At 43.8% G+C, this 21,905-nt stretch overlaps 1 protein-coding gene across 3 annotated transcripts in view; it reads left to right on the top strand.

Annotated features, from left to right (window-relative positions):
• NAV3 (neuron navigator 3) overlaps positions 1-21,905 on the top strand; it is a 1,112,283-nt gene that overhangs the window by 272,794 nt on the left and 817,584 nt on the right. The gene's annotated exons all lie outside the window — the stretch shown is intronic.

The following is a 21,905-nucleotide window of genomic DNA, read 5'->3' as shown; positions in this document are numbered from 1 at the left end:
GACAAAAGAGCCCAAATGTAGCCCAAATGTAGCCCAAATATCACCCAGATGTAGCCCAAATGTAGCCCAATGACAGAAGTGTGCAAAACACTTATTTTTTGTGTATTTGCAGTTTTATGTAGTGCAGACTTGTCAGGTATTGGAGTGCTTTACATGAGCATTGGTTACATCCCACAAGATCAAATTCATTTTGGTTGTAGACATGGGGAGATTAAGAGATTTGACCAGAATCACAGAATGTTGAGCTGAAGCAGAAACTCCAACCTGGTTCCACAGTTGCAAAGTCTGCAGCTCTGGAAGTAACACCACACCCTCTCCCCTTGGATTGAACATTTAATCAAGTGGTCAACTGGATAAAAAAACTAAGATTACAAATAATTTAAAAGTTCTTTGTCGCTATTTGAAAACTCAGAAAATATGTCCTCATTTTAGTTTTTTAGAGCACTAACCATAATTTTGATGCAGATAAGACCCTCTCATATATGTAATTTCTAACGGAAATGCTCTTGGTATTACAGTTTTGATTACATCAAGATGACGTCAGGCGTTCCACACTTTTGTAATAAATATAGAATGTTAGCAATCTAGTTGTTCATTGGGATACTGTTGAGAGGCAGAGGCCAGGGGCACGGACTCTGAAAATTGAAGGCAGGTAGGAGAGTGCAGAGGCAACAATTTGACCACACTAGGCAGGCAGGAAGGGTAGTGGCAGCACAACAGACTATGGAGGGCAGTGGAAAGGGGGGCAGGGGCAACAAACCAACAATACAGGACTGGCAAGAGAGGCTGTGGCAATATAATAGACCATTGTGGGCAGAAGGAAGAGGCAGCGGTCATACAACCATACATGCCAACAGACCCGTTTCAGCCAGGAAACGTCCAATGTTTTTAAGCTCAAATGGGCTTTACTTGATCTGTTTCCTGTCTACAATCTTCTCTTTTTCAATGTAACTCAAAGGGGAAAATCAATACCCCAGTTTTTTTTCAAAATCTCCCTCTTACCAAGTTCAAAATGTTCGCAAGTATGGTACATTGAATCATGGTAGGCAGGAGGAATTGGGGTAGGGACATGGACTCGGATAACAGAGGACAGGAGGGACATTGAGAGGTGCACCAAACTGACCCTACAGGGCAGGCTTCAGGGTTTGCAGCAGCACAATACACCACACAGGGCATGCGGGACGGGAGTGCAGCACAACAATCCATAGAAAGCAATAAGGAGGGGACAGGACCATGCACATGGACAACAGACAACAGAGGGGAAAGAGGCAATGGTAGCTAGCTGACCATAATGGACAGACAGGAGAGAAAGCTGCAGCATAACAGACCATAAAGGGCAGGAGGGACGGATCAGGGGCATTACAATGGAACCGACAAGCCAGGAGGGAAAGAATAGGGGTCTGCACATGGAAACAGAGGGCTGGGGGCAAGGGGGCAGGGCAGGAGCAGCAAGATGACCATGGAGGTCAGGCAGGATGGGCACTAGAAACAAGACACACCATGGAGAGCAACAGTGAGACTATGATGGCATACACACAGACCATGGAGGGAAGGTGGGAGGGGGTCAGGAGCAGCTAGCTGACCACACAGGGAAGGTAGGAGGGGCCATGGCAGCACAGAAGACCATGCATGGCAAGCGGGAGGGTAAGTGGCAGCACAATGGCTATGATGGGCAAGAAGGAGGGTGCAGGGGCATGCACAAAGGATTATTGCAATCCTTAAGGTCTGGGTCTCCGTCAGATCCGTGTCCGGCCAGGCTTTTGGCCTCTATTGCCGAGACAGTTAATCCCGAGGTAAATTCACTTGTTAATTTGTCTCTCACGGAGGCTGTTGTTCCACTGGAATGGAAACAAGCCAAAATCATCCCGTTGCTAAAAAAACCATCTCTTGATACCGGCAACCTCGCCAACTATCGCCCAATTTCTCTTCTTCCATGTTTGGCAAAAATCTGTGAAAAGGTAGTCAACAGACAGTTGACTGCTTTTGTTGAGAAATCGAGGATTCTCCATCCAGCCCAATCGGGTTTTAGAGCCTCCCATAGCACTGATTCGGCCCTGGTTGAGGTCTCGGAAGCTATCCGCGAGTGTCTCGATTCGGGGGTGGAAGTGCAGCCCTCATCCTTTTGGATTTGTCGGCTGCATTCGACACCGTGCCGCACACGTTGTTGTTGTCTCGGCTTGCTGATATCGGCGTCACTGGTCAGGCCTGGAAATGGATGAAATCTTTTCTCTCCTTGCGGTCTCAACAGATCTGGCTCTCGCCTTTTGCTTCCCATCCTCAGCCTGTGACCACCGGTGTACCTCAGGGCTCCTCGTTGAGTCCTCTACTTTTTAATAGCTCTTGTTCAATTGGCCGAGGAATGTGGGGCAAAAGTTGTTGCATACGCTGATGACACTCAGCTCCTGTTCACATGGAGTAATTCTGACTTTTCTACTACCAAAGTACAGGGCTGCTTGTCTGCAGTTTTTGAGTGGCTATCTGGCGCACAATTAAAATGCAATCAGGAGAAGACAGAAATTTTACTTTATGGTAAATTTCCCCCCCCCATTTTAGAGACTCTCTGGCCCCCAGCCTATCCTTCTCCTTCTTGCACAGGCCTTCCAGTTAAAAACTTGGGGGTTTGGTTTGACGAGCAATTGTCCTTTCAGCCCCAGATTAAAAAACTTACAGGCTGCTGTTTCGGTATTCTCAGATCTTTACGAAAGTTTTTACCCTTACTACCTAGATCAGCCAAGGAAACAGTGGTCCGGGCTCTGATCCTCTCTCGCCTTGACTATGCCAATGGTCTATATATTGGCCTTCCCGAATACCTACTTAAAAAACTACAGGTCATTCAGAATGCGGCAGCCCGGCTGGTGGTTAATCTTCCTATTAGAAATTGCATTGCGCCTTCGCTCCACTTGCTACACTGGCTGCCAGTCAAACGTGTTGAATTTAAGGCCTTGGTTCTTGCTCACTGCGCTCTTTATGATGGAGGTCCTCTCTATCTTAGGAAACGCTTCTCTTTTTATAGGCCTTCCAGGCCCTTAAGATCTTCCTCTCAGCTTCTTGCATCTACCCCACGCGTTCGTCTTCAACGGATGGGGGGTAGATTTCTTGCTTTTAAGGCTACCATACTGTGGAATGCATTGCCGTTATCCTTGCGTGCTGTTCAGGATTCAGCGTTGTTCAGGAAGCATCTCAAAACACTCCTGTTCTAATTTCCTGGTTTCACTGTCCTCTTGCTCGCGCCGGGACACTCCTAGGAGTAGCTGTGCGTGCTATAAAACTACAATAACATAACATAACAAAGGAGGGTCAGGACTTGGGCACAGACAAGAGAGTTCAGGGGAAGGGGCCTCACAACAGACCGCGCGGGGCAGACAGGAGGAGCAGTTGCAGCACAACAGACCAGGGAGGGCAGAAGGGTGTGGCAGTAAAATGGACAATGGAGGACAGGAGGAAGGGGATAGGGGCATGGCATGTGGACAGGCAGGGTGGAGGTGGCAGGGACAGGTTACAGTCATCTGACAATGCTAGGCAGGTGGGAGGGGAGCTCAACAGAACACTCAGAGTAGATAGGAGTGGCAGGTCCATGGAACATGGTGGTCAAAAAGGATGGAGCAGGGGCATGCACAAAGACATCGGAGGGCAGGGGAAGGAGAATAGGGGCAGCAAGCTAAGCAAAGAGGCTAAGCAGGAGGTCAATGATGGGCCATAGAATTGGGCAATGGAGGGCAGGAGGAGTGGACTGGTACATCATGCTAAATGGAGGGCAGTGGCAGCACATCAGACCATGCATGGCAGGAGGGAGGAGGCTAGTCCATGGATTCAGACAACAGAGGATAGGGAGGAGGTGGATGGGGCAGCAAGCTAACTGTTCATAGAAGGTGGCTATTAGGAACTTTATTGTTTTTAAAATGTGTGTCTGTGCGAACTACTTAAAATATGAACAAGTATGCAGCATAATCTCACTTTTATTCAGGAAGAAGAGGACGTTTGGGACTGTTACTCCGGGCTCACTTGGCAGAAACATCCCCTGACCCTCCACCCCCCATCGCAAAATGTAATGCCCGTGAAAAGGGTAGGTGGACGCAGTGTTATATAGAACATAGTCCTGAGAGCACGATTGAAAATGAAAACTAGATATAGTATATGGTATAAACTATGCACCAAAAAGTGTGATATAAGATGAACCGGGCCGTGAAATATAATATGCAATACATTGTGCGCAATGACAGATTCATTAGAGAGCGCGAGATAGCACAGGCACTAGCGCTTGCTATGTGATATGCGCCTTGGAGTGTAATATGCACAGGGCAGTGTTTTGTAACCTAAGTAGTCTCTAAAGTTGTAATATAAAATATGTGCTGGGTAGTGTAACATTGCATATGCACTGTGACAAAGATATGGATCCCAGATTATAATATGTATGGCATAGCGCTGTGCTTTTAACATAGGCATCGAGGAAGGCACGTTAGATGGGGCAATATAACCCGTGGGAAGGCAAGTGTGTCATGACATATTCACGGGGTGGTGTTACAGTGCACATGGGCTAGAGAGTGTCATAGCATACGCACTAGCTGGTGGAATACAACACAGAGGTGTGTGGCACTCGGCGGGCACTGGTGGGTGTAACACAGCATTGGGCTCAGCCAGGAGCACGCTGTGACTCTCAAGTGAGGTTTGTCTCCTTTCCAGAGAGTAAAATAAAAAGTATTACACATCCGGCGGTGGATGTGTGTTTTATTAACCGTGAGGGGGTTTCTTGCATAGTTTGGTCGAATTTTTGTCGAATCCCCTTTGAATGGCTTGGTGTGCATGTGTATTAAATGTGCCCGTCAATAGCTACCCATGTTTGTATAAATAAACGACAAGGGTGTCTACTTGGAGAGTACCCACCAGCGGGGGCGCCGGGATTAGGCATGGTAGGGTGTCAGACATGTCAGAGCTTCACTAGCGGTGTGAATACATTCTACGTGGATTCATTGTATGCATAGTCGCCTTTTAATGAATATCACGCAAATCGTCATGGTGATAGGTACATACGGTTTGTCCAGCATGTCCTAGGTGTTTCTATAAATATATATTTTTTTTAAATAATAAATATCAAAGGCCGGCCCCGGGGGATGGGTTCCCCGGGGCCATAAGTGGCCTGAGGAGGGGGGCAACACAGCCCCCCTCCTAAAGAATAATAAAAAAAAAATAGGCCATCATCCGGGGGTTGGGGTCCCCGGGGCCGATTAAGTCCTTGGGAGGGCCAAATTAATTTTTTTCAACAAAAAAAATTAGGGTGCAGTCCCTGGGGGATGGGGTCCCCAGGGCTAATAAATTAGAAAAAGAAAGGGGGCCACACAGCCCTCCTTCTAAAAAAAAAAAAAAAAAAAAAAAGACCGGCATCGCGCCGGATGCCACGCCCCCTCCTTGCAGCACTCTGCAAACGCGCCCCCTGGCCAGTTGTAAGTTGAGGAATTAATTCCCCTTCAATACTGAGGGTCCCTGAGGGCCAACTAGCCCAACAGGTATCTCCAGTATGCGCCAGGGAGCTGCTTTGCAGACAGGTGTTCTGAGGCCACGCCCCTTTTTACACCTCCATGCAACGCAGCTCTGTGGCGCTTACTGGAGGTACCTAGTGGGCTAGTTTGACCCTAGGGACCCTTAGGATTCAAGGGGACTTAATCTCTCAACTCAGAATGGCCACAGGGCGCGTTTACATAGTGGTGAAGGGAGGGGACGGGGCATGAGGTGACGTGTGCAAACACGCCCTGTGGCGCGTTTTTAAGTTGGGGAAATAATTCCCTTTCAATCCTGAGGGACCCTGGGGTCCAACTAGCCCACCAGGTGCTTCCAGTAAGCACCACTGCTCTGCGTTGCAGAGAGGTGGTGCAGGCCGTGCCACTTTTTACACCTCTCTGCAACGCAGCTCTGTGGCGCTTACTGGAGGTACCTAGTGGTCTAGTTGGACCCTAGGGACTCTCAGGATTCAAGGGGTCTTAATCTCCCAACTTAAAACGGCTACAGGGCATGTTTACACAGTGGGGAAGGGAGGGGACGGGCCATGAGGTGACGTGTTCAAACACGCCCTGTGGTGCGTTTTAAGAGGTAGTTTTAATCCCCTGCACTATTATATACTAGGGGCTTCCAGAGGAGGTCATGTTAATCACAGGGGGACCCCAACGCATAGTGTGCCCTAGTGTATGTAGGTGTTTTCACTGTATTCTGAGTGTCTTTTAACATAGCACTGGCTCTAGGACTGGTTAGTCAGACTCAGTTACCACCAGTATCCGTCTGAAAAGGTCGAGGGTACAGGATGATTTTGCAACAAGGCTTGTTTCTGCTCTTCTGTTTGTTCTTTCTGCACGTTATACTTCTTCCTGCACTTTTCTTCATCTTTGAGGACTTCTGTTGCTTCTTTCTGCATTTCTTTTTTTTCTTTCTGTGCGTTTTTCCTTCTTTCTTCACATGTCCTATCTCTGTAGGCATAGCTAGAAATTAGCATTTAAAAAAACGTTGAAATTCACTGAAAAAACCATAGGTTTCAGGCACGTTATAGCTAGGAATTAGCATTTAAAAAACCTTAGAAATTCACTGAAAAAACCATAGGTTTCAGGGGCGTTATAGTTAGCTGGACTTTTCACTCGTACAAAACCATAGAAATTCCCCCTTTATAGTTAGTTCAGCTAACTATAACTCGCGCGCCCGCAATGCACTGCTGATGATGTCACATATTACATCACTCATGGCATGGTCAGTGACATCACTCATGACATCACTGATGACATCTCAAATGACATCACTGATGACATCATCCAGTGAATGTGTGTTTTTCTGAAAATTACATATGTTTTATATATGTATATCTCAAGGTCGATGGAAGAATAAATGGGTATATAGGTGTCTAAATGGATGATTTGTTTTTGAAAAATTGATTGTATAACTGACTGATTAAGTGTATCTTAGTGAATACATGGCTTAATGAGTAATGTTTAAATATATAAATATCTGTATCAGTCTCTCACTTTGTGTATAAGTGGCTGCATGGGTTGGTGAGTAGCTACATGAGTGTCTATATAGGTTATTAGTTGGTGCGCGGTATAGATATGTATGTGCTTTTAAATGCAATTTTCTCTGGAAATACTGAACAGATTGACTCCATATATGCAAAAGGCACTTCCCTGACCTGAGGACTACCTCTCTGCCAAATTTCAAGTAATTCTGTTCAGCCGTTCGGGCTGTACCTTCGACTAAAGGTCCTACGGGAAAATGCATGGGGATAATGCGTTTTGGGACCCCCCTTTTTTCTCGGCCCCCGCTTGACGAATCCCCCCGAGACTTTCAGGGTAGGTGCTGAGCGGAGCGCCCCATTAGTTTTGAAAATTTCGCTAAGATTCGTCAACCGGCTCCAAAGTTATTCAAAATAGAATTTTGAGATTTCCTATGGAAACACGGTCCTAACTATAACTATCTACTGGCGACTGCCAGTGGATAATATATCTATATCTATATATTTGTCCCTTTGTTGCCTGCAGTTGCACGCTGTTGTGATCTACAGTAAGGTAGACGGGAGATGAGCCAGCGAGTGAGTACTCTATATATTGTGCGGAGATTGCTAGTTTTGCCAGCGGTCTTACCTGACAGTAATCCGAGCGCCGCAAGTTCTTGCAGTGAATACGGGATGTGAGCCGCCGTCATGAATTAAACTTTGTTTACCTACCAGAATAGGTTCCCTCTACATACAAACTGCAACAGTACAAATGTCATTTATGTAATCCATTGCCCCTGTGACAAACTGTACGTTGGCCAGACTACGCAGAAGGTGAAAGCTAGGGTTCTGCAACACACGAGCAGGGTGAGGTGCAAAGTGCAGGGAGCGCCATTGGTAGAGCACTGTAACGAAATGGGCCACAGACCAGTCAGCCTTAAGTGGTGGGTGATAGAAAAGATACGACCACATCCAAGGGGTAGGTCACTTGCCATATCATTGAATTTCATAGAGTGCAGATGGATACATGCTCTGAACAATGACTTAAACAAACAGGAAGAGACTTTTAGACAAATGGGTCAGCTGACATACTGAGGCATGTCGACCATAAGCATCATATTTAGCCTTTCATAATGTTCCTTATATGTGTTGGATAACTATGTGAATGATTTAGCTGTACAGTATAACACCATGTAACTCACTGAGTTTTTTCACTCTCACAATAAGTTACCAAATGGTCTTGTGTATAAGACATAGTTATGTATACTGATGAATGTGCGTGTTGGAAACAGCTCCTAGAGTTTAAAAAATTTTAAATTTCCATTCTGTCCATCATGAATAGCATAACGTCTTGTAAACTGATTGATGGGCTTGTCAGAGAATAGCTTATCCAGCTTTGTTTGTTTTGCTTTTTGTTCTTTATAAAATCAGCCTCTCAATGGTGAATTCATATTTACAGGTTGAACACCGTATAGTTTGAACTGAATTCTCTGTGTTCGTTTACTTTTGGAATATTTGTCCTCTAACGTTTGCAAATCAACTTTACTCTTGAGTGTCTGCTTGACACTCTGTGAACTATGTAAAAGGGCATTATGTACCTTTTGAGAATATCTTGGTTGTGGAACCTTTGTAAACACACCACTCTCGCCATTGGGTGTTGATACAGTCCTGATACATCATACTTACAGCTGCACTGAGCGGCGGCATATCAACGTACACGCGTGCCGCGTACACCTTTGCGCATGTGAGACGCTAGAACGCTATAACTAATAAGGGAAACAACTTCCTCATTCAAGACTGCTGCTTGAAGAGGAAACATCAATAGGTGAGTCTGCCCCCACTCCCCGTGAATTGCTTGTTATCGGCCACCGCATACGAGCCTTGACTTGACTCGTGGTCACCGTTTGTAAATTGCAGCTCTCCCTCTAGGAAGCTTGACTCACGTCTGCTACACCGCGTCTGTTTAATCCATGATGGTGGCCCACATCCCGTATTCATTGCAAGAGCTCGCGGCGCTTTGATTACTGTCAGGTAAGACCGCTGGCAAAACTAGCAATCTCCGCACAATATACAGAGTTCTCACTCGCTGACTCCTCTCCCGTCTACCTTACTGTAGATCACAACGAGCCTCCATTCGAAATGGTTCCCCCACGAGTTTATTCCTTCAACCTGGGTGAGTACAGAACCCCTTATGTGGTCTAATATACGCGTTAAACCGAATATTTGGAACACAAACCTTGACACACCTCTTCCCCCCCCCACCCCTTTTTTTAGGCTGTCAACAACCCTTTTGCCTTTAGGAAGACCCGCTCAGACATCTATCAATTAGGCTGCTCTAAAGGTCGAAACATCGGCGTATAACGTTGGTTCAGCCACAATAAGTCTCATGGTGGTGAATAATAAGCACTTCTGCCTTCCATTGGAGAAATTAATTAATTTTGTACTGATTTTGTGTAAATACTTGACTTCCCCACCTGTATTTAAAACTTTCACTTCACCACTGTCACTGAGCACTTTACTTCACCATTCCTTGTCACTATTGTTTTGACAACCTGAGAGAATATGTATCCTGATTGCTTTATACAGTAAAAAGTACAGCTGAACTTCTGTGAAGTGCGATTCCTTGGTCAAATAATTTTTCCTGTTTGCTTTGTGTTCCACCAGTACTACATTTTAAAATACTGTGTAGAAAGTTAGAAAAAGTTATTTTCTTTTGTAAAGAAATCATTTGCTCACCCAACAGAACCACTGTAGCTTCTATGATAATACCCAGGTTCTGAGAGACACAGGGTTACCCCATTGTACTAGTATTGGGGGTCAAACTTGGTGCACAGTCACTTAAGGACCACTCTATCTAGTTGCATCTGACGACTTTAGTTCTAAGCGTGCCGCGCTTTGCTGATACCCTAACGCTGTCATTTTCGCGCTGATCGCGTTCTGCGCTAATTGCGTTTTAAACTTACCCGTTTGTGACATTTTATTTTGGTTTTAGTTGTTTTCCCTTGTTTTTAGAATTGGCCCTCACTTGCACTATAAATTGTATACTCACCGCACTTGCGGGCCCTTGTCCTGGCAGTGGAATTTTCGGCGGCCATCTTGGGTGAGTCTGACGCCCGACGGCGCCGCTTTTGCTCGATGGTCTGCCGTCACAAGGACGCCAGACATATATTTGAGGAGGCCACGCTTTCGCGCAGCGGATACGCGCAGCGGGTCACCGGCTTTACGCCGGAGTTACGCCAGAGTTCAGCCCGTCTGTGCCCGTCCGTGCCAGATCGGGCCAGGGGCCATGATGACTCCTTCAAGTTGCTCTGTGGATAGAGTTCTATACTCAGGTGAGGCCTTTGAATCTTTACGTCCTATCCAGCATATAAATTGCACTATATGTTCTTTCCCGAGGTTTGGGTTTGAATGCGCTGGTTGTGGCTTCGTTCCTAGTAACATGCCCAAGTGTAAAGCTACACATTGTGGCCGCTCTCGGAGTAAACATCGGAGACGGCACACTTATTCTACTTGCCCTTCACTCCAGTTCTGGAGTATTAATTGTCGATCCCTCCCGAAACATAAGCATCATATTCATGATTTTATCGTAGATGAGCAGCCTGATGCTTTGTTTCTTACCGAAACATGGCTTCAGGATTGTTCTGGTCCTGACATTGCTGTTGCTGTGCCTAATAATTACGTAATAGTAAGATTAGATAGAAATACTGGTAAGGGGGGAGGGATTGCTATTATTTTCAAGGCTATATATACATGCAAATTTGTAGCTTTTCCCATGTCCGGAAGTGAGAGTGCACATTTTAAATTAACTATTAATCCTCAATTTACCCTATCTGGTCTTTTGATATACCGCCCTCCTGGGAACGCTTCTTCCTGGACATCATCATTAGCTGACATCATAGCCCCATTACTTCTTAGGGCTGCCAATTTTACCATCATTGGCGACATTAATTTACATCTTGAAGATCCTCAGTGTGTAAATAGCAAACGTTTTTTGTCTGATTTGGAGGCGTTTAATCTCTCTTTGCTTAATACGGGCCCTACCCACTCTGCTGGTCATCAATTGGATCCCATTCTATCCAATCTTGTTTTTGACTGCTCTCTGAGTGCTCGACCTTTGGAATGGTCTGATCACTTTGCTGTTCATTTCTCCTTAATACACACGAAGAATTTTGTACACAGATCCTTGGATAAGGGTGCATCTTTCCATCGTTGGGATAAACTTGACATTAACAAGTTTAATCAATATCTTTTAAAAACTTGTCCTGAGGAATGTGAGAGTTTGGTTGTGGAGATGAACATTGCTGTCTCCGACTGGCTCACAAATGCTGTTAACACTCTTCTCCCGCTTACGTCTAAATATCCCAGGTCACATCGCCCCCCTGCGCCTTGGTTTTCCACTGAACTGAAGTCCCTACGTACTAAATGCAAGGCTTTGGAACGTAAATGGAGGCACTCTTATTCTGTTTTACAGAAGACTATTTATAAAGAGGCTTTAAAAGAATACCATCTAAAATGTAAAACCGCTAGAGCCATTTACATTTCAAACACTGTAACACAAGCTCAGAATTGCCCTCGCACTCTTTTCTCTGTAGTCAAAAAATTGACAGGAGTGGATACCATTCCTACACCTCGACCTCTAGAGGAGGCCCAGTGTAATTCCATTGCGGAATTTTTTATCACGAAGGTCAAACGCATATATGATTCTATGAGCCCTTCTTCAAATACTGAGGAACCTGGTTCCACACAGGCTGTTGGGATCGAATCGCTTTTTCCTGTGAAGATGACACAGTGGCAATTATTTGATGATACTTCGTTTTCTATCTGCCTAAACAGTATCAAATCCGGTTCGCCACGTGACCCTGTACCGGTTAAAATTCTTAAATTACTGGATCTTGAACCGCGGAGAGTCCTTATGAGACTTTTGAACGCTTCATTTCTCGAATCCCAGGTGTTACAGGATTGGAAGCACGCAATGGTTGTCCCCCTCCTAAAAAAAAGCTGGAGCGGATGTGTCCAATCTTGCCAATTTCAGACCGATATCCTTGCTACCTGTATTCTCTAAAGTGCTGGAGAGGCACGTTAACATCCAACTATACAATTTAGTGGAATCTTCGGGATTTTTGCACCCTTCCCAGTCTGGTTTTCGTGCGTATCATTCTACTGAGACCGCCCTTCTCGGGGTAACGGAGAGTTTAAGACACGGTGTCGATCACGGGGCAACATCTGCACTTATCCTTTTGGATTTAAGCGCGGCGTTCGACACCGTGTCCCATTCCATTCTTTTGAACTCTCTTCGATCCCTGGGATTGGACGGTCCGGCTTTGACTTGGATTGCTTCCTTTTTAAGTGAACGCACTTTCCAAGTCTTTTCCACGAAAGCCACTTCCTCCACTTATTTATCGGCATATGGTGTCCCTCAGGGGTCCATACTCAGCCCCTTATTATTCAACATCTACATGAGACCTATGGCCTCTATTGCAGAAGATGCTGGGCTGACTATTTTTTCATATGCCGACGATACTCAAATTGTTTTTTCCCTCTCCAGCAGTGAAAGCAATGATGTTTCGGTTCTGAAAATTGGGTTGTCACGTATAGCGGAGTGGATGCAGAGGCATCTCCTCAAGTTAAACGGTGACAAAACTGAAATTCTTATTTTTGGGAAGCAGAAAGACTTATGGGGCCCACAACATTGGCCTAGCGAGATGGGTACGCTCCCTCAGCCATCCTCAGTGGCCCGTAATCTCGGCTTTCTCATCGATGATAAACTCTCCATGAGGCAGCAGGCCACTCAGGTGGCCGCCATCTGCTTTAATACTCTGCGGTGGCTCCAGAAAATTTTATGGATGCTGCCTCTAGCCACCAGGAGAACCGTTGTCCAGGCGTTAGTAACCTCTCGCCTGGACTACGGAAACGTCCTTTATCTTGGTGCCGATGTGGCCACTATAAATAAACTTCAAGTGGTTCAAAATTCAGCTGCTCGTCTTCTCTGTAACATTCCTAGGAGACTTTCAGCCACTCAAGCTTTGCGTGACCTCCACTGGCTCCGGATTCCTAGCCGCATTAATTTTAAGGCTATTTGCTATCTTTTCAAAATTAAACAGGGTTCGGCCCCTAAATATTTGCAAAATCTGGTTCAATTGTATAAGCCGAATCGCACTCTTAGATCTTCTGCTAACTGCGATTTCGTCATTCCCCGTTTCAAGCTTGTAAAAATGGGAGGACGAGCCTTTTCCCATCTCGCCCCCAAATATTGGAATGCCTTACCCGTTTCCTTGAAATCAGAAAATAACTTTTCCATTTTTAGGAAAAGGTTGAAAACTTTGCTTTTTAAATGATCTACCAGCTGTCCTAGTTGTCTTCTGATGTTGCCTTTTTAGTGGTCCAATTTTTCTTCTTGAGTCTATCCCTTCGCGCCGGGAAACCCACTGTGGGTAGCTGTTGCGCGTTATAAGCTCAAATAAATAAATAAATAAATTGTATGAGACTGCAACACAAGCTGAAAGAATAATACCATTTCATTGTGTGCCAATACTATTGTATGACACTAAATCAAAAACTATCACCCTATTTGCCCTTTAGAGCACTCTACTCTACAACAGGTAACCTTTTGCAACTTCCCATGTTCAGTTGTATGCATACATAATTTGCTATTTCTAAAACACACATGTAGCTGGCTAGCAACGAGCAATCTACAGGGACATGCCCATTTGGGATACATAGGAAGGGGACAGAAGGACGGGATAGTTTGTGGGAGAGTTGAGAAGCCTAGTACTGTGTGTTGCTACTCTCTTTCACTCTTGTACCAACATTTGAATTTCCATCCCCTTGCCTTTTGTACTGTCACAGACTACCTGATATTCTGTAAGCAATTAGAAACCCTGGAGTTTCTGGAAGTTTTATTCTTTTTTCCCTTAAATCCCTACTGGTGCTAGGAAAGTATTTTAGTATATCGGGGTGCTTGATAAATATGTTGCCTCATTCAGGTCTGTGACTTTGGAGTTGAAAGGGCAACTGTGTTATATTAGCCGTTTTGTGGCACACTGGCCAGTGATCTCTGGGCTACTGTTAACATGTTTTACCACTATTGCTATGGGAAAGTATTTCAATGTTAGCGGACTCGTTGACATGCTTACTCTAATGACGCCGATTTAGGAATGCTAGCCAGAATTCAAAAAATTCAAATACGTAAGAAGCTGAGCTAGTCTACATCCCTTTAAATATACCAATGGGCATCTTTGTTTAACTGAGTTAGAGTGCAAGGAAATTAATCTTCTAGAATGTTTAGACAGATTTCCAAAGGTGAGGCATTACAGCTAAGTGGGGTTATGAAGGCTTTCTCAAGTCAATCATCTCTTAATCTCCTTTCTGTGTTTTAATCATGTTTTAACCTTCACTTTTACTAGCACTGTGTTCTTTAAGAGACTAGCCAGAAAACAGCTGCTAAACACTAGGCTGGTGAATATAAGTATCTTGTTACATACCTGGGTTCGGAAATTCTCATAAATTTACTCTACTCTTTACATAAATAGCCCAAGAATAAGGTGTTTAAATATTGTAGCCTCGTTAAGCAAAACTTTTAATACAGAAGAGAGTTGATTTTGAGTTCTGGATTAATTATAATTAATTATAGTACGCAGAGTTTTGGAATTTGCATATATATATATATATATACATGTGAATATATACATGAAAGGAGAATTAACTTTTGAAAAAAATTTATTTTTGATTTGCAGGCATTTGGCATATTTTCACATTTTTTGAGGAGCCAGTTCCTTTCAGTATTTTATTCATTTCCTTTGATTTAATTGGGATGCCCTCTGGAAAAGGCTGTGCCAGTTTTCAAACACGTGGTGTGCTTCGGGCTCTGACCAGTGGGACAGAGAGTTAGAGGGAGGAAAGCCAGCAGGGAGGGAGTGAGAGAGAGAGAAACCCCCCCATGCCAATTGCTCTTTTGTTTCAACAATACAAGAATGACGAGCAAAATCTGTCCCAGGCATTCACACCCTTTTCATATGACAGTCTCTCTTGTATTACGAAAATGACCTTCATTCAAACGGTGTTTAGAACTTATTTGACACAGACCCTGACTATATATTCCTTTGTTTTATTTCCGTAGTGCAGGTTCGAGGAGTCTTACGTGAGAACTGGAGTCTCCGTGCAATTTTAGAAATAATGCCTCCTTTCAAATGTATTGCAAGATATGGGATTTTCTATGACTCTATAAAGGAACTCCACCAATAAAACCGCTCCTCTCTATATTGCCACGGATTCACGCGTTACTCAAATTTTCTTCTTAAAGTTCTTGTTGAATTACTAAAATAGAAGAGTTTAAAGTGCTCAACACTTTCTTTCACATTAAATGGTGGTTGTTGGATTTTGTCCTTTCTGCAGAGTCATCCCCAAATGTTTTTCTCCACTCTTTTTATTTTTGCTGAATTCGTTTTAATTTTTGTTGGTATTAGGACTCTGCAAACCTTACCACTGCTAACCAGTGCTAAAGTGCATGAGTTTTCTTCCTAAACATGGCTTATTTATGTATTTAAGAGTTTTATGTTGGTCAAACTTGACCCGAGGGTATCAGAGCGCTTATATATATCGTTTACAGGAGGTATAACAAAAGTGAGAAGGAAAGAGTCATATAATATAAGGCTTTACAAGGATTACATGTACATCATATACAGGAGGTATAATAAAGTGGGAAGGAAAAAGTCAAACATTATAAGGCAGGCAGGAGGTAAACGGGGTCATTTACAGGAGTTAGATACAAGTGGGAGACATATAGCAATACTGTATATATTATAGTACAGTATATTGGGGTGGGAATAAAGGTCAGAGTGAGCAGTGAATTAGTTAGACGTGGTATTTGGTAGATCAGACAAAGTTAGATGGATGAGTTTAGGAATTTGTTGAGAAGAGACAGTTTTAAGTTTTTCCTGAAGTGACGGCAGGTTAGTTGCCCTGAAGTTCATTAGGAAGGGCATTCCACATTCTAGGGGCATTCCCAGAGAAGGATAGGGTGAGAGATTTGGTTGTCTTGAATTTGGGAGGGATGAGGAGGGTGTAGGAGCTACATAGTGGTCTTTTTTGGTCTACTTTTGTGAGCTTGTTTGAGAGGTAGGTTGGTTTTCCAGAGTAGAGAGCTTTTTGTGTTATGCAGGCAGCTTTAAATATACTTCTCGCTTCAATTGGTAGGCAGGTGAGTTTTTGAGTGGGAGTGATATGGTCAAAACATCTCCCTCCAGAGAGCAAATCTAGCCACTGCGTTGAGTGTGGAATTCATTGGCAGAAGGTGGTTTTATGGGGTGCCAGTGATCATTGTGTTGCCATAGTCCAGCTTGGAGAGTACAAGGGATTGGATTACGGGATTCAGGTCTTCAGAGGGAGTAAATGTTTTGATTTAAAACAAAAAAATGTTTTAGTGTGTAGAAGGCACTTTTTGCTGTGACGTTGATATGTTCTTTCATGGTCAGGCTTTTGTTTAGGGTAATTCCGAGAGATATGACAGAGTTGGATATAGATAGTTTACAGTTTAGTGCAGTTATACTGTTGAGCCAGTTGTGGATGGGGTAGGTATATTTTTTAGGCTGGATGAGGAGTAGTTAGTTTTTGGGGAAGTTTAGTTTTAGGTGGTTGTTGTTGAGCCAGGTGTGTATTAAGGAGAGAGTGTTGATGAGGTGATGGATGACTTTAAGTGAAGCGATTTTTATATAGATTTGGGTGTCTTCTGCATAAAGATGGTAGGCAATCCTGGCAGGTGATAGAATTGAGCCCCGGGGGAAACCTTGGTTGACTACTGTTGCTGTTGATGTGGACTTGTTTAGTTTGAATAGGTTAGATCTTTCTTTCATGTATGATGAGAAATGTTGTAGGATGGTACCGCTGATGCCAGCCCTTTGAGAGAGGGTATTAGGAAGGATGTTGTGGTTGACGGTATAAAAGGCTGCTGAGAGGTCCAGGAGGATTAGGAGATGTGCATATCCCTTGTCAAGGAATCTGTGTAGGTTATGAGGGATGTTCAAGATTTTAGTCTCTACTGCAGCCTTTCTTAAATTTGGATTGGAATGTGTCGTGTAAATTGAATTTCTCAATGTGATTGTTTATTTGAGAGAGACGACAAATTTTTTGATAGTTTAGCAAGTGGGGGTGTTGGTAACGGGTCTGTAATTATCAAGATCATTGGGGTTGGCATCAGGCTTCTTGATGAGGGGGTGATTTGGCCAAGTTTAAGACAGGTTGACATGGAGCTGCAGGATAAGGAGGAGTTGATGATATTAGTCCAGGATGGAGCAATGATGTGTCTGAGATTTTTGACAAGAGAGGAGGGGAGAGGGTCAGAGAGGCGATTGTTCGGCTTCATGGATTATAGCATTTCACAGACTTTCTTTTCAGATATATTTTCATATTCGGATCTGGTTGCATTGTTTTTAGGATGAAGGTGATTGACGATGGAGTACTGGTATTCTGAGAGGGTGGAGTTGTAGTGATTGTCATCAGTTGGTGGGGGGGCAAGTGAGGGGTGATCGTTAGAGGTGGGCTCTTTAGTGGAAGGAGAAGAAGGAAGGAGGACCAATGAGAGTTCAATGTTTTTTTATCTGAGAAGAATTTAACAAACTATTCACAGCATTTGGGGGAGACTTCTATAGGATGTTGAGGAAGAGGTTTGGTTTTTGATGATCTTGAAAAGGTCTTTGGGACACTTTCACGTATGGTTCATTTGGGTTCAGAAAAAGGCAGCTTTTTCTCCATAGATATATTTTTTTAATATTTGAGGTGTTCTGTTTGGAGGAGAGAGAGAGGGCTGGAGAGAGTTGATTTCTTTGTTTTCTATCCATCAGTCTGAGATGTCACCTCTTGTTGTTAAGATCTGTGTTGAACCATGATCTGGAGAGTGCACTTCCTGATTTTTTTGAGTTTTAAGGGGGTGATGGTATCAAGAAGTTCAGTCATTTTTGTGTGTAGTGGTGGGTGAGTTCCTCGGTGGTGGTCGGTTTGGGGGGGAATAATGTTGGAGCTGATTAGGGATTCTAACTCTGATTGCTGGATTTGCTGTATGTTTTTTGTCAATTGCTTCGGTAGGTGGGTTTGGGTGCGGAGTTTGGGTTGTTTGCTGTTGAGGTCTAAAAGAATTAGTTGAAGGTCAGACCAATCAATGGGAAGGATGGAGTGGAGGGATAAGGCATCGTGCTTCGAGATGATATCGTCAAGGGTAGCACTTTTGTTGTGGATTTGCTTTTTATGGTGTTAAGTCAGACCTTTCAATTCTAGGAAAGAGTCTAGTGCTTGTACTGTAGTGTTATCAGCATCATTCAGGTGTTAGTTTAGATCTCCTAGGACAATGTCTGTAGACTCCTTCAGGGAGTTCATTGTTATAAGGTCAATAAGTTCTTCTAAGAATTGACGTTTTTCACCTAGAGGGTGATAGATTGTGTGGAGTTTCAAGGGGATTTGGAAGGAAGGTGTTGTAATCCAAACGATGTTCTGGACTTATAGCGTAGATTAGTTAAGTTCTTTATTTAAGTTGTTACAAGTATAAATCAGGAAAACCCCACCAGGAGCAGCTGTCCTGCTGCTCAGCCCATACCCAACTGACTTTCACAGACAACCAACATTCCATCCATCCAACATTCCACACCACACTCATTCTGGCTGAGCAGCAGATAAACGTAAGTTACAACATATATCCCTTCTTTATGGGGAACAAGTGCATTGTGAAATAGATTAGATGAAACAATAAAATAATGACAATATGGCAAATAGCATTTAGTCAAGAAATTGAATACAATGCACTAATAATAAGAAAGTAATGCAATACAATATAAACATCTCACATCATAACCTGTCAAACCATACCACGTCTCATCAAACTCTCATAAAGAAAATATCCAATCACAACATACTATATCTCACCAAACTCACATAAAATAAACATCATACTACATGTCATCTCCCTATCACACCATACTACATCTCAACTCACACACAATGAATAATTAAAAAACATTCTTTTACACCATACAAAATCACAACTCGCAGGGAAACTATACTAAATGTTTCACACCACATTAAATTCAGACCAAAGTATCACGTCACTTCCTTAATAAACCACTGTCCTACATCACACCAAATCCCATATGGCACAGATCACACCAGTTGGCCAGACTGGCACGACAAGCAACATATAGGGAATCAACCTTAAAACAATACAAATATCAGGACACAACGTGCGCACCGCAGGTCAGAAAACGATCACCCTCATAACACTTCTACACACACATCCAAAACTAAACCATGGCTGTTATTTTCTGTACCTGTCAGATTTCAAATCTCCTATATCCTTAGACTTCTCGCTTCTGTTCCAGTCGAGTTTCCTTTTTTTTTTTTAAGTTCCATTAGGTGGCACACGTGGATTCTTCTTCTAAATCATCGCCAAAATGTTGTAATCCAAAAGATGTTCTTGACCTATAGCGTAGATTAGTTAAGTTCTTTATTTAAGTTGTTACAAGTATAAATCAGGAAAACCCCACCAGAAGCAGCTGTCCTGCTGCTCAGCCCATACCCAACTGACTTTCACAGACATCCAACATTCCATCCATCCAACATTCCACACCACACTCATTCTGGCTGAGCAGCAGATAAACGTAAGTTACAACAGAAGGGTAACTCCTAGGTATTCAAAGGTTGAGTATTTGACTGTGTGGAAAGGAGTCAAGTGGAGGTCATTATTAGGTATAATCAATAGTCAACCACCGGAGTGATCTTTGCGGTCATGACGAATGATCGAGAATCCTGATGGGATGAGGAGCTCCATGATAGCTGATAAGTGGTCGTTTAGCCAGGTTTTCGTCAGAAAGCATGGGTCAATTTTATGAAGTAGGATAGTATCCTCTGCTTCAGTGGCATGCTTTGCTGCTAAGCGACAGTTTAGGAGCATGCAATTTATTGTGGTTGTCGTTTTTGGTTCAGATTGTGTGAGGTTGATGGAGGTAAGTTGGGCTGGTGGTCTGAAAGGGTGATTCCACAATTGGCAAATTTTAATTTACTTATAAGTCCCTAGTAAAGAGCACTACATGTGCCCAGGGTCTGTAAATTAAATGTTACCAGTTGGCTTATAACACTGACTGTGCCACCCACTTAAGTAGCTCTTTAAACCTGTCCTAAGCCTGCCATTATGGCCCATGTGTGTAATTTTCTACTTTAGTTTCAGCCTGGCAAAATAAACTGTTTGACAGGCCTAACCCTTCCTTTTTAAAACTTGTCCCCTTAGGGTAGGTCCTAAACAGCCCATAGTGCAGGGTACAGTGCAATTAAAACGTTGGCCATATTCTTTTACGTTTTACATGTCCTGGTAGTAAAACACTCCTAAATCAATTTTTCACTACTGCAAGGCCTACCTCTCCAATAGGACAACACAGGGTTGCCTTATTACATTTAATAACTGAGAACTTTTGAATGAAAAAGTATGAAAGTTATGATTGATGTCTGAGGAATTGTAATTTAAAACCCTCTTTTATGGTAAAGTCAGATTTTAAGCCGCAATTCTGAAAATGCCACTTTTAGTAAGATGACATTTTCTTGCTCTAACCATTTGGTGCCTGCTGCCTGTTCCTGGGCTGCATGACTAGGTGTAGTTGACCTTTGTGTATTTCCCCCAGTCAGCATCACAGTAGAGGTCCGGTGGTCTCTGTCAGGATGAGGGGTGGAGCTGACACCTACCATCATTTGCACTTCAAAGGCTCTGGCTCAGCTCACACACAAAGGCTTCACACTGGCCTACTGTGCCCTCAGACAGAATGGGCAGGCAGCCAGCACATGCCAGACACCTCTGTAGTGGGAAACTCCAGAAGCTCCTTCCAGTTCAAAGTGTCCACCGGGTACAAACAGGAGACTCTCAGACCCACACATTAAATCATTCCTGGACCTATCGACCAATCAGAGGAGGGACTGCTCTACTGCCCTGCTGCTCTGCTGCAAGAGGGACTGCCCAGCTGCTCTGCTGCTCTGGCTGCAGGAACGACTGCCTAGCTGCTCTGTCTACAAGAAGGACTGCTCTGCTGCCCTGCTGCCTGAGGAGGAAGGAATGGACCTTCACCTTGAACTCAGGACCACAAGAGTGACCCCAAGGGCTAGCTGGCTGGCCTCTCATTCTGAGCTCTGAGGACACACCAGATCCTCTCTGCTGACACATCTTGATGCAGGACCGCGCATCACAATTTCTGTTCAGCGCCATCGCAAGCACTTTCCCAGCATGATGCAGCTCAACGCTCGTTGTGGCAGTTAGGCAGAATATTAGCCCATCTGCCACTAATGTCACAGTGTCTTCCCATTCTTTTTTGCCTGCTGTGTGAATGGCTGCCTGTTTTTGACATCGTGGGTACTTCTGAATCTGTCACTTTTGTCATTATGGTTTCAGAGTAGCATTGTCTCCCGTTTCTTTACGGGTATGCCTCTCAAGCCAATTCTATGCCTCATTTGCATCCTTAAAGAATATGGAGCAAGTGCCATCAAAGAATTTGAGTCTTGCTGCAAATAAAAGGGTGTATTGAATTCCTTTCTTGCTCAACTGGTGCTTTATCTCCAAGAACAAGCGTCTGCAGTGCTAGGCTGCTAATGTATAATCTGGAAGCACGATAACTTTGTGTCATCCACTTGGACCGTCTTTCTTGCCCCCTATAATAGTGTCCCTATCTTTGCAACTGAGAATGCGCATTATCACTAGCCGAACCTGGGCCGGCACCCAGTGCAAATGCTCCACTATGAAAAGGGATGAGACATCGCAAGGCACAACTACAGTTTTGCCACCAGTTTTACTTTTAAGCCGCTGCATTGGAGCCCTCCGAGCCTGCTGGGAGCTCTGTGACATGCACATTATTGTGTTGAGTTCACCGCTCTAGGTATTTCATTTTCCCCTCTAATGCACAGACCATGTTTTTGAGTAGACGAATTT

The sequence above is a fragment of the Triturus cristatus genome, chromosome 4_1 (assembly GCF_964204655.1).
Source record: "Triturus cristatus chromosome 4_1, aTriCri1.1, whole genome shotgun sequence".
Classification (NCBI taxonomy): domain Eukaryota; kingdom Metazoa; phylum Chordata; class Amphibia; order Caudata; family Salamandridae; genus Triturus; species Triturus cristatus.
This window is presented reverse-complemented; position numbering and strand designations above follow the sequence as displayed.